General features: G+C 33.1%; 1 long non-coding RNA gene across 1 annotated transcript; it reads left to right on the top strand.

Annotated features, from left to right (window-relative positions):
- The first annotated feature begins 2,725 nt into the window (after positions 1 to 2,725).
- On the top strand, positions 2,726 to 10,421 carry LOC110732945. The gene is made up of 2 exons (XR_002513524.1): positions 2,726 to 3,288; positions 10,107 to 10,421. It is a non-coding gene; the product is annotated as an uncharacterized LOC110732945 (long non-coding RNA).
- Positions 10,422 to 12,101: the final 1,680 nt, after the last annotated feature.

Here is a 12,101-nt window from a genome sequence, read left to right as displayed (position 1 = left end):
TCATCATCCCCTTAAAATTGAGACCTTAATTCGAAATCTCAACTTTGTGACCATATAAAGCCCTTAAAAGATTAATATTTTACGATAGTATACTTAAACGATATAAAGCCCCATCTTCTTAGAATACCCAAAAAAAAAGGGGGTCATTTTTCCCCTTAAAATTGAGGTCTTGAATCGAATCTAGAATTTGCGACCCCATGACTCTAAACTCGTAAAATACTTTATGGTGTTCTTTCACAAAAGTTTTTTTGTATTTTCATGATATATAGTCATGCCATCTTATAATTTTGAAACATAAAAGTTCATTTTTCCCTTAAAGTTGAGGTCCTTAATAGAAATCTCAACTTTGCAACATATAGCCCGGTCTTTTTGAAATTTGAAAAAATGAAAGTTGATTATTCCATAAAATGAAGGTTTTAATTCAAAATGATAACTTCACAAATCTATATCTTATACAAGTACTTTGTAAAATAATAAAAAAGTGAATATTAATAAAATATATATCGAGACGATTCAAACAAAACCGCATAAAAGATATGACTATATATTATCATAAATCACAAAAGCGAGTCAAAATGTAGAATAGCTTGTTTAAGGTTTTATTGTGATTCATTCACGAAAGTTACTTACATGTTTATGATAATAATGTCAGGTCTTCATAGAATTCTAAAGAACAAAAGTTGCTTTTTCCCTAGAATGAAGTTTATTAGGGTGATTCTTTCACTAAAGTTTATTATTTTATCTCATATGGGCGGCACTATCCAAGTTCCTTTTAAATGATCAATTTACCGGTTTACAACTTGCACCGATTTCATTAACTCAAGCCTACAAAGAACATTTATGACAAAAAAATAACCGGTTTACAAACTTTGCACCGATTTCATTAATTCAAGCCTACAAGAAACATTTATGACAAATAATTAATGATCACATATGGTTCCAAACGACATTATATGACTCCGAGATGTATTCCCTAGAAATTTTACACTTTTAGACACCGGGCCCTGAATACTCCAAACTTTATGAAAAAGCGTGGATATTAGTCTTCAATTTTGGAATTTTTTTTAACTTTTTTTCGCCTGAAAATAAAAATTGGCGAAATGTTTACCATGATTCCTAATACCCTCCGGTAGTCCAATTAGGTGGGTGGAACCATCCAATTTGCATTTAAACGAGCAATTTACTGGTTTACAACTTGTACTTATTTCATTAACTCAAGCCTACCACGAACATTTATGACAATATATAATGGTCATTCATGGTTTCAAACGTCATTATATGACCCCAAAATGTATTCAATAAAATCTCATTTCTTTTCGACACCTAGCCCTGAAACCTTCGAAATTTCTCAAAATGTGTGGATATTAGCCTTAAATTTAGGAATTTTTTTGACTAATATCGCCCAGAAATAAAAATTGCAAAAATCTTAACATGGTCCCTATTTAGGATTTTTAAAGTTAGGGTTTAGGGTTTAGGGTTTAGGGTTTAGGGTTTAGGGTTTAGGGTTTAGGGTTTAGGGTTTAGGGTTTAGGGTTTAGGGTTTTCGGGTTTAGGGTTTAGGGTTTTAGGGTTTCGGGTTTAGGGTTTAGGGTTTAGGGTTTAGGGTTTAGGGTTTCGGGTGGTATAGGGTTTAGGGTTTAGGGTTTAGGGTTTAGGGTTTAGGGTTTAGGAAGCACTATCAATTTTACTAAGAGTTTTATCTTTTTCATGGCTACCAGATTGTTGGGATGGACCGATGAAATGTACTTGTTTGCTGTGTGTCATGGTGATTTCAAAGGGGTTTGTAGGTATTACTTTAGATGATTTGGTCAGTAAATGGAGAGACATGCTAGAAATTTATAACTAATTTTTTAGTCACAAATCCTTTTGGAGTTAAGTCCATTTGTATTACATTTTAAAATGGCCTTGAAACTAAGGCAACCAGGTTTATTATTGAAACTCCAACCGTTTCATAATAGTTTTGACACCAATCATGATGTGTATTTTTCAATTATTTTAAATTGAAATGGTACATGTAATTGGAGCTAAGATGGTGGATTTTTTTATGTGTACTTCCTTTTTCATTCTAAGCTCTACTCGTTTTCCGTTTACATTCTATTTGCTAAGTTCAACTCAGTTTTACTATGATAACTTTTTATTAATTTTTCATCCTATACAACTCCACTTTGTAAGGCCCAAATTTATCTAATGAAACCCATACTCTTTATCTCTCTCCTCTTTAAAGAAAAAGTACCCACATGCATGGTCCCCTTTTCCTTTTTTTCTAGGTTTGCGTAGCTACAAGAAAATGGAGGGAGTAGATGATAAGTTATTGTAGTTAATAACTTCAGGATAGATAAAATTAGCTTGGGACAAATGGGATGAGTTAATAATATCAATCACATAAATATTATAGAAATTTGATTGGAAATGAGTTTGGGCTTTTTTAGAGGACAATATGATAATTACAATGTTCGATGACATTTCATAATAAGGTCTTGCTCTCTTCACCTAAATCTACATTTATTGATAAAAAATTAATTTACTTTTATTGATTTAAATTATTTTTGCTGATTTAACTTAATTGAATTACTTAATAAAATAAACTCTTGCTTATTTACTTCCTCCGTTCTAGTATTATTGCAACAACTGGACTTTTACTCTATTCATCACACTTGTTTGATCACGTGTTATGACTTATACATAAAGTAAAATGTAGTCATGTGGGGTTTTTTTTAGATTCGTCTCGTAATATACTTTCACAATATCAACTATTATAATTTTTACTCTTATCTAATTATAGATATTCAGCATATAAAGTGTGCTTTGAGATGCGTTATTTCATCCTTGTTGCATTATTTGTGGAACAGAGGAAGTATTGATTTTTACTGATTAAAATTGAATTTTACTTAATAATTTATTTGTTTAGTTGTTGAGGACAGACCGATTGCATTATTGCCATTTGAGGTGTTTGATACCCAACTTATGGGTTAGCCATTTTTCAGAGATATATTTGTTGTCTCGGCTTTATTACTTTTTTGCTCCAATCTCTCCCTCCCCTCCATGCCCTTGGAATTCTGGTTATCATGTGCACTGTAAGAAACTTATTAAGCCATTACTTTATTGAAATGCCATTGTTTTTACTTGATTTGTCATGTTAAAATTTTGTTTGCGTTATCTTTAAAGATGTGCTGGGGCAGGACATATACGTGATGATATTGTTTACTACACTAAGGAACTGAAGCAAGTCTGTGATGGCAATGAGGAGCATCAGGCATACCTAATTGACATGGGTGTAAAGGCGTTAAGGTTTGTCAAATCGCTTTATAACAATTCAGTTTTGTGTGTATGTGTGTATGTGTGTGCGCGCGCGCGTGTTTAAAAAAAATACCTTTATTAGGTTGTCTACAAGACTGCAAGTGAAATTGAATCAATAAGCCTTGTCCCTTAACCTGCTAGGTGTTATACTAATGTTATACTCTTGGTGGAAGAAGAGCAATGTGAAGGTAAAACTATAGGAGTGAACTAATAATATGAGGTAAAACTATAGGAGTAAAGTAGTAAACTAATAATATGCTATGTCTGTTTCAGAATAATTAACACAATTTGACTCTTTGCACTATTCGCATTCTTACGTTAAGCATATTTTGTTACTAATATAGTAATATGTGATGAAACAAAAATTATCATATAAATGTTGTTAAGTTTGTCAATGTATATTTTAAGCTATCGATTTCTCTTTTACTTATTCCTTTGTATATTTAGAGATATTGGTGGTCAAACTTCTGTGCTGGCAATTGTGCCCGATCTACTGTGTCAATAATTTTAACAGAGTCAGTATCAAAAAATTGGGTTTTTAGTGTGTTATTTATTGATCCATTGAGAAACAAATTAATACATTATCTAGTTTAGCTCTACTTCAATGATAAACACCATTCTCTGACTAGACATTGTTGGTATTCACTTCGCACGATTTTTTTTTATTAGAAATATAATACTTTGTATATTAACTGCTTATAATCGAGTACAAAGGGACAATTTGTCCTTTTGAATCAGCAATATAAATTACAGAATCTGCCAGTTTCTTCTCCCCATTTGAAAGATTGCCCCCTTAACTAGTTGTTCATCTTACAAATATACAAGCCATGTTTGGTAATTAGAGTTTTGACCAAAAATGAGCTTATTTGACCAAGTTAGAGGTTTGACTACAAAAATAATCTAACTTGGCTGTTTGGTAAAAGAGCTTATTTAACGAGCTGATTGGGGCAAATAAGCTGATTTGTAAAAAGGTAAAGGCTTTGTTTGGGAGAAAGCTGAAAGCTGAAGCTGATTGAGTTAGCTGATTTTGACTAGTTGATTTTTATTAACTGATTTGACTAACTTATTGTATTAACTGATTATATGAAAGTGTTTGGTAAATAGCTGATAGCTTAAAGGGGATTGAGTATGTGAAATGACCAATAAGCTAATTGTGGGGTAGGTAGTTTATATAGGATTTCAAATTAAATGAGGTTATAAGTGTCATTTCACAATAATTAATGAATAAGCTTATTGAAAAAGCTCCTAAAATGAGCTTTTTCAAAAAGAGCTTATTTAGTGGAATAAGCTCTTTCAATAAGCTTACTACCAAACACTTGTATTATCTTGTTTGACTAGTCAATCAGCTAAAGTTAGTCAAATAAGCTAATATACCCCCAATAAGCTTACTACCAAACAAGGCCAAAAGCTAGAGCTTTTTCATATTAGCTGATTGAGATATGGTTGCCAAATGACACTCTTATCCTAAAAAGTTAATCTAATTTACAATGTCAATGCCGTTAAAAAAAATGTTAATGTCTAAAATTGTCATTTAATATGTTCAACTAACAAAACAACTATACCTAATCAGCTAATTTTACCAAACAACTTTATACAAACAAATTAATACAATCAGCTAGTCAAACAAGCTAATACAACCAGCTAATGAAATAAACTTCTATCAATCAGCTTCCGCTAATTACCAAACAGGGCCACAATCTCTATTGTTTATTTAATGACTTTGTTTTTTTCATCCAATATCTACTTTGTGCTCATGCACAACTGATTTTTCTTTTCAGAAAGTGTTAAGAAAATTGCAATTTAAATAGTTTTGCTTTAAGAACAAACTAAGCACTCTTCCATAATCTTGCTCCCATTTTTCTTCTATAATTTTGATATTTCCTTGTACTATCTATATCCTCTTTTTTGGTCTAAATCTATACTATATCTTAAAAGGCGTTACTTTTCAAAGTATATATATGCGTCATGTGACAATATTAGAGGTTATATAATTTATTTATTTTTCACAAGATCATACGAGGTAATAAAAAACAAGTGACAGCCAAGACAACGTCTGGAACCACACACTAGCTATACAAATAGTCGAACATTATTGCTTCATAAAAAAAAAAAAAAAAGTCGGACATTATTATCCAAACTATTGTCTCAAGTCTCAGCTTTTTGAATGTTTTTCCAAAATGCTCTCATTGCCTACATTTTGTTAAGCAACTTAAAGTGCCATGTGGCACATCCTCATTAGTCCTCCTCTTTTCTAAAAAATTTCGAAAGTACTCCATATTTCTTTCCCTTCTCACTCTGGTGAATCACCCCTCGCCTGGCCTGTCTTCAGGCTCCCTCTTCCTTCCTCACCACTATTATGACCACCAATTGACGGTGAAACCCCAATCCCTTAGCCCGACTTTCCCGCACCCCTTTCTTTCTAAACCATTACCGTCAACACCAGACACCAAAAAAAAAAAAAAAAAAAAACCCATCAATAATCTGCCTAGAGCAGAGGATTTTTTTCAATGGTGATACATATCTAGTCTTATAAGCAGAAGCGACTCACTCACCACCTTGCAGGAGGGGAAAAAATCACTTTGATAAAAATAAATAGATGTCAATTATAAGCCAATATTGGCATTATAGGCAATAGCAGTGGAAACATCAAATTCGGCTATCTAAGACATCAACTAGCAACCAAAGTCTCTAAAATCTTGTGTGTGGTTATTTTAATTTTATATGAAGGGATACCATGATGTGCATTGGATCAATATTAGTCCTCATTAGTCCTCTCCTCTTTTCTAAAAAATTTCGAAAGTACTCCATATTTCTTTCCCTTCTCACTCTGGTGAATCACCCCTCGCCTGGCCTGTCTTCAGGCTCCCTCTTCCTTCCTCACCACTATTATGACCACCAATTGACGGTGAAACCCCAATCCCTTAGCCCGACTTTCCCGCACCCCTTTCTTTCTAAACCATTACCGTCAATACCAGACACCAAAAAAAAAAAAAAAAAAAAAACCATCAATAATCTGCCTAGAGCAGAGGATTTTTTTCAATGGTGATACATATCTAGTCTTATAAGCAGAAGCGACTCACTCACCACCTTGCAGGAGGGGAAAAAAAACACTTTGATAAAAATAAATAGATGTCAATTATAAGCCAATATTGGCATTATAGGCAATAGCAGTGGAAACATCAAATTCGGCTATCTAAGACATCAACTAGCAACCAAAGTCTCTAAAATCTTGTGTGTGGTTATTTTAATTTTATATGAAGGGATACCATGATGTGCATTGGATCAATATTAATCCTCATTAGTCCTCTCCTCTTTTCTAAAAAATTTCGAAAGTACTCCATATTTCTTTCCCTTCTCACTCTGGTGAATCACCCCTCGCCTGGCCTGTCTTCAGGCTCCCTCTTCCTTCCTCACCACTATTATGACCACCAATTGACGGTGAAACCCCAATCCCTTAGCCCGACTTTCCCGCACCCCTTTCTTTCTAAACCATTACCGTCAACACCAGACACCAAAAAAAAAAAAAAAAAAAAAAAAACCCATCAATAATCTGCCTAGAGCAGAGGATTTTTTTCAATGGTGATACATATCTAGTCTTATAAGCAGAAGCGACTCACTCACCACCTTGCAGGAGGGGAAAAAAACACTTTGATAAAAATAAATAGATGTCAATTATAAGCCAATATTGACATTATAGGCAATAGCAGTGGAAACATCAAATTCGGCTATCTAAGACATCAACTAGCAACCAAAGTCTCTAAAATCTTGTGTGTGGTTATTTTAATTTTATATGAAGGGATACCATGATGTGCATTGGATCAATATTAATCCTCATTAGTCCTCTCCTCTTTTCTAAAAAATTTCGAAAGTACTCCATATTTCTTTCCCTTCTCACTCTGGTGAATCATCCCTCGCCTGGCCTGTCTTCAGGCTCCCTCTTCCTTCCTCACCACTATTATGACCACCAATTGACGGTGAAACCCCAATCCCTTAGCCCGACTTTCCCGCACCCCTTTCTTTCTAAACCATTACCGTCAACACCAGACACCAAAAAAAAAAAAAAAAAAAAAAACCCATCAATAATCTGCCTAGAGCAGAGGATTTTTTTCAATGGTGATACATATCTAGTCTTATAAGCAGAAGCGACTCACTCACCACCTTGCAGGAGGGGAAAAAAACACTTTGATAAAAATAAATAGATGTCAATTATAAGCCAATATTGGCATTATAGGCAATAGCAGTGGAAACATCAAATTCGGCTATCTAAGACATCAACTAGCAACCAAAGTCTCTAAAATCTTGTGTGTGGTTATTTTAATTTTATATGAAGGGATACCATGATGTGCATTGGATCAATATTAATCCTCATTAGTCCTCTCCTCTTTTCTAAAAAATTTCGAAAGTACTCCATATTTCTTTCCCTTCTCACTCTGGTGAATCACCCCTCGCCTGGCCTGTCTTCAGGCTCCCTCTTCTTTCCTCACCACTATTATGACCACCAATTGACGGTGAAACCCCAATCCCTTAGCCCGACTTTCCCGCACCCCTTTCTTTCTAAACCATTACCGTCAACACCAGACACCAAAAAAGAAAAAAAAAAAAAAAAAAACCCTCAATAATCTGCCTAGAGCAGAGGATTTTTTTCAATGGTGATACATATCTAGTCTTATAAGCAGAAGCGACTCACTCACCACCTTGCAGGAGGGGAAAAAAACACTTTGATAAAAATAAATAGATGTCAATTATAAGCCAATATTGGCATTATAGGCAATAGCAGTGGAAACATCAAATTCGGCTATCTAAGACATCAACTAGCAACCAAAGTCTCTAAAATCTTGTGTGTGGTTATTTTAATTTTATATGAAGGGATACCATGATGTGCATTGGATCAATATTAATCCTCATTAGTCCTCTCCTCTTTTCTAAAAAATTTCGAAAGTACTCCATATTTCTTTCCCTTCTCACTCTGGTGAATCACCCCTCGCCTGGCCTGTCTTCAGGCTCCCTCTTCTTTCCTCACCACTATTATGACCACCAATTGACGGTGAAACCCCAATCCCTTAGCCCGACTTTCCCGCACCCCTTTCTTTCTAAACCATTACCGTCAACACCAGACACCAAAAAAGAAAAAAAAAAAAAAAAAACCCTCAATAATCTGCCTAGAGCAGAGGATTTTTTTTCAATGGTGATACATATCTAGTCTTATAAGCAGAAGCGACTCACTCACCACCTTGCAGGAGGGGAAAAAAAACACTTTGATAAAAATAAATAGATGTCAATTATAAGCCAATATTGGCATTATAGGCAATAGCAGTGGAAACATCAAATTCGGCTATCTAAGACATCAACTAGCAACCAAAGTCTCTAAAATCTTGTGTGTGGTTATTTTAATTTTATATGAAGGGATACCATGATGTGCATTGGATCAATATTAATCCATCGTTGCATCAAAAATTAATTCCACTTCATAATACTATCTCATATGCCTCTCAAAATCAAGACTTGTTTTTTTTTGAAAAAAAGCATGAAGTGTAGGAGGCGTATTTATGTGCAAGTGGCTGAAGATGGGAATTTGTTTAGGGTTGTCTATATGCTTACGGAGGGGTAAGGGGGAGAAGAGAGTGGGATGAGGTAGAGGATGGTGTTAAGGCTGTGAGCTTGTGGTCTATGAAGAAAAAGGAGGTAATAGAGGAATTGATTATGAAAAAAATATAAAAGGGAGCCAAGGCCGACTACATGATGCCACGTATGTTGATCTTTTTAGAGGAAGGCACCCCTGAATTTGGGGCACTTGGGATTATTCCTATTAATCAAAAGCTAGGGCTATTTGAAGGAGGTTAAGCATAGTTTAAGATGTTCATTTTTCCTTGAAAGCAAAGATGATTAAAGGTTACTTAATGAGATGGTGGTAGTTGGGATTGCGTCATTGATGAATTTATAATGATAAAAATTTGAGACGTATGTGGCTCACGAAATGGAGAAATTTGCAGTAAGATGGGGCACAACCGCACAAATATGGACATTTAGTTGTCTTGTACAGTTGTACTTGCTCCAATATTAGCATATGGGTTGTACCAAGAATCTGAGATATAATGCTCTTCATGTTCCGTATACCAGCCATGTCTGCTATAATGTGACTCGTTTCCCTTGGTATAAGTTTAATTGTGTTTCTGCTATTTATCTTTGTAAATTTGGGTTCTTCCATTGGATCATGCTATTATAATTTCTTCTATTGTTTCCTTTGATCCGTTTCTAATACGAAGCATATATATATATATATAATATATATATATATATATATAATAATATATATATATATATAATATATATATATATATTATATATATATATATATATATATATATATATATATATTCCTATTATTTGTTTCAGTGATCATGTCAAGGACGCTTTTATTTTTTTTCCTACTTTTTTATCCCCTTTTTTTTGTTTATTTTATATTAATTTACTTAAATAATTTGTGTTTTTCAAGCTTTACTTGTTTCCTTTGTTAATGTTTTCTCAATTTTTTATGTTTTTTTTTTCTCCTTTTTATCCCTTCACCACTCCTTTTAAACTCTTAAAAAACTGAAACTGTTTTTCACTCTACACTGTTTTCCCTCTTTTATTTTATTCAATCAATTATTTTCTATCTTTTATTTTTTCAGACGGTTTCTTATGACGATTCATTTTAGCCAATCTCAAATCATTTTGGGACTAAGACTGTATTGTTTTGTTGTTGTTGCTGCTGCTACAGTACAAGATCTCTCTCTTTAACTGCAAAATAATTTTCCTAATTCAATTTGCAGGAGGTATTTTTTTCTGATAACATTGAGGTCGTACCTTTATTGTGTTGATGGAGCTGAGACTACATTCTCAAGTTGGATGGATTCTCGGCCTGAACTGGGCTATCTCTGTGATCACCTTAGAATTGATAAATAATTTCAAAACAATAACAATATTCTTTTATATAAAGTTATTTTCTGCATGTGAATAGATTGTACAAAGTTATTTTGTCATGTATTTCTTGCATTTAATTTGCCTGAAAAATTTACATTAGTCTTGTTGACAAGGTTACGATCCAATCTTCTAATAAAAATGTAATGTCCTGTTTTCGGATGTCATGAAATTTGTACATACTAACTCAATTTCATATTGTTTGCAATTTTGGAGTGTGCACGGAATTCTAAGTATAATTTGTTGTAAGCGTAAAATAGAGAGAAAAATAGGGATGCATGTTTTGTTTTTGGTGTTTAGAGAGCCATAAAGACAGGTGATGAGAGTCGATCTCGAGACTTCCTGGAATAGGAAGAGAAGCTCTAACTACTTGAGCTATCCCTCACGCTCAATTATTGATGCATGTAATGGGGAGAGATAGAGGGAAATGACAACCTAATTAGATACATTAATATGATTAGCTACCACATTATAAGTTTTTTGTAAGATGGAATTTATTATTAGAAAAATAGTAACTTTTTAAATACTATTAAGATAACTTTAACCTCTGAAGTTTGTAGTATTTAATATTCTCTGTTTTGGAAAAATGTCCTTTGCCTTTTGGGCTTTGGCTATGTTTAGTTCAAATTTAGTTTATTTATTTATTTTTTAAAACTTAATTTTTTCTAATTTTAGCCGTTGAATAATCCCATGTAAAAGTCACGTTTTATCAATATTCTAAGCAACAAAAGATCATCATCCCCTTAAAATTGAGACCTTAATTTCGAAATCTCAACTTTGTGACCATATAAAGCCCTTAAAAGATTAATATTTTACGATAGTATACTTAAACGATATAAAGCCCCATCTTCTTAGAATACCCAAAAAAAAAGGGGGTCATTTTTCCCCTTAAAATTGAGGTCTTGAATCGAATCTAGAATTTGCGACCCCATGACTCTAAACTCGTAAAATACTTTATGGTGTTCTTTCACAAAAGTTTTTTTGTATTTTCATGATATATAGTCATGCCATCTTATAATTTTGAAACATAAAAGTTCATTTTTCCCTTAAAGTTGAGGTCCTTAATAGAAATCTCAACTTTGCAACATATAGCCCGGTCTTTTTGAAATTTGAAAAAATGAAAGTTGATTATTCCATAAAATGAAGGTTTTAATTCAAAATGATAACTTCACAAATCTATATCTTATACAAGTACTTTGTAAAATAATAAAAAGTGAATATTAATAAAATATATATCGAGACGATTCAAACAAAACCGCATAAAAGATATGACTATATATTATCATAAATCACAAAAGCGAGTCAAAATGTAGAATAGCTTGTTTAAGGTTTTATTGTGATTCATTCACGAAAGTTACTTACATGTTTATGATAATAATGTCAGGTCTTCATAGAATTCTAAAGAACAAAAGTTGCTTTTTCCCTAGAATGAAGTTTATTAGGGTGATTCTTTCACTAAAGTTTATTATTTTATCTCATATGGGCGGCACTATCCAAGTTCCTTTTAAATGATCAATTTACCGGTTTACAACTTGCACCCGATTTCATTAACTCAAGCCTACAAAGAACATTTATGACAAAAAAATAACCGGTTTACAACTTTGCACCGATTTCATTAATTCAAGCCTACAAGAAACATTTATGACAAATAATTAATGATCACATATGGTTCCAAACGACATTATATGACTCCGAGATGTATTCCCTAGAAATTTTACACTTTTAGACACCGGGCCCTGAATACTCCAAACTTTATGAAAAAGCGTGGATATTAGTCTTCAATTTGGAATTTTTTTTAACTTTTTTTCGCCCTGAAAATAAAAATTGGCGAAATGTTTACCATGATT

This window comes from Chenopodium quinoa, unplaced genomic scaffold, assembly GCF_001683475.1.
Source record: "Chenopodium quinoa cultivar QQ74 unplaced genomic scaffold, ASM168347v1, whole genome shotgun sequence".
NCBI lineage: Eukaryota > Viridiplantae > Streptophyta > Magnoliopsida > Caryophyllales > Amaranthaceae > Chenopodium > Chenopodium quinoa.
This window is presented reverse-complemented; position numbering and strand designations above follow the sequence as displayed.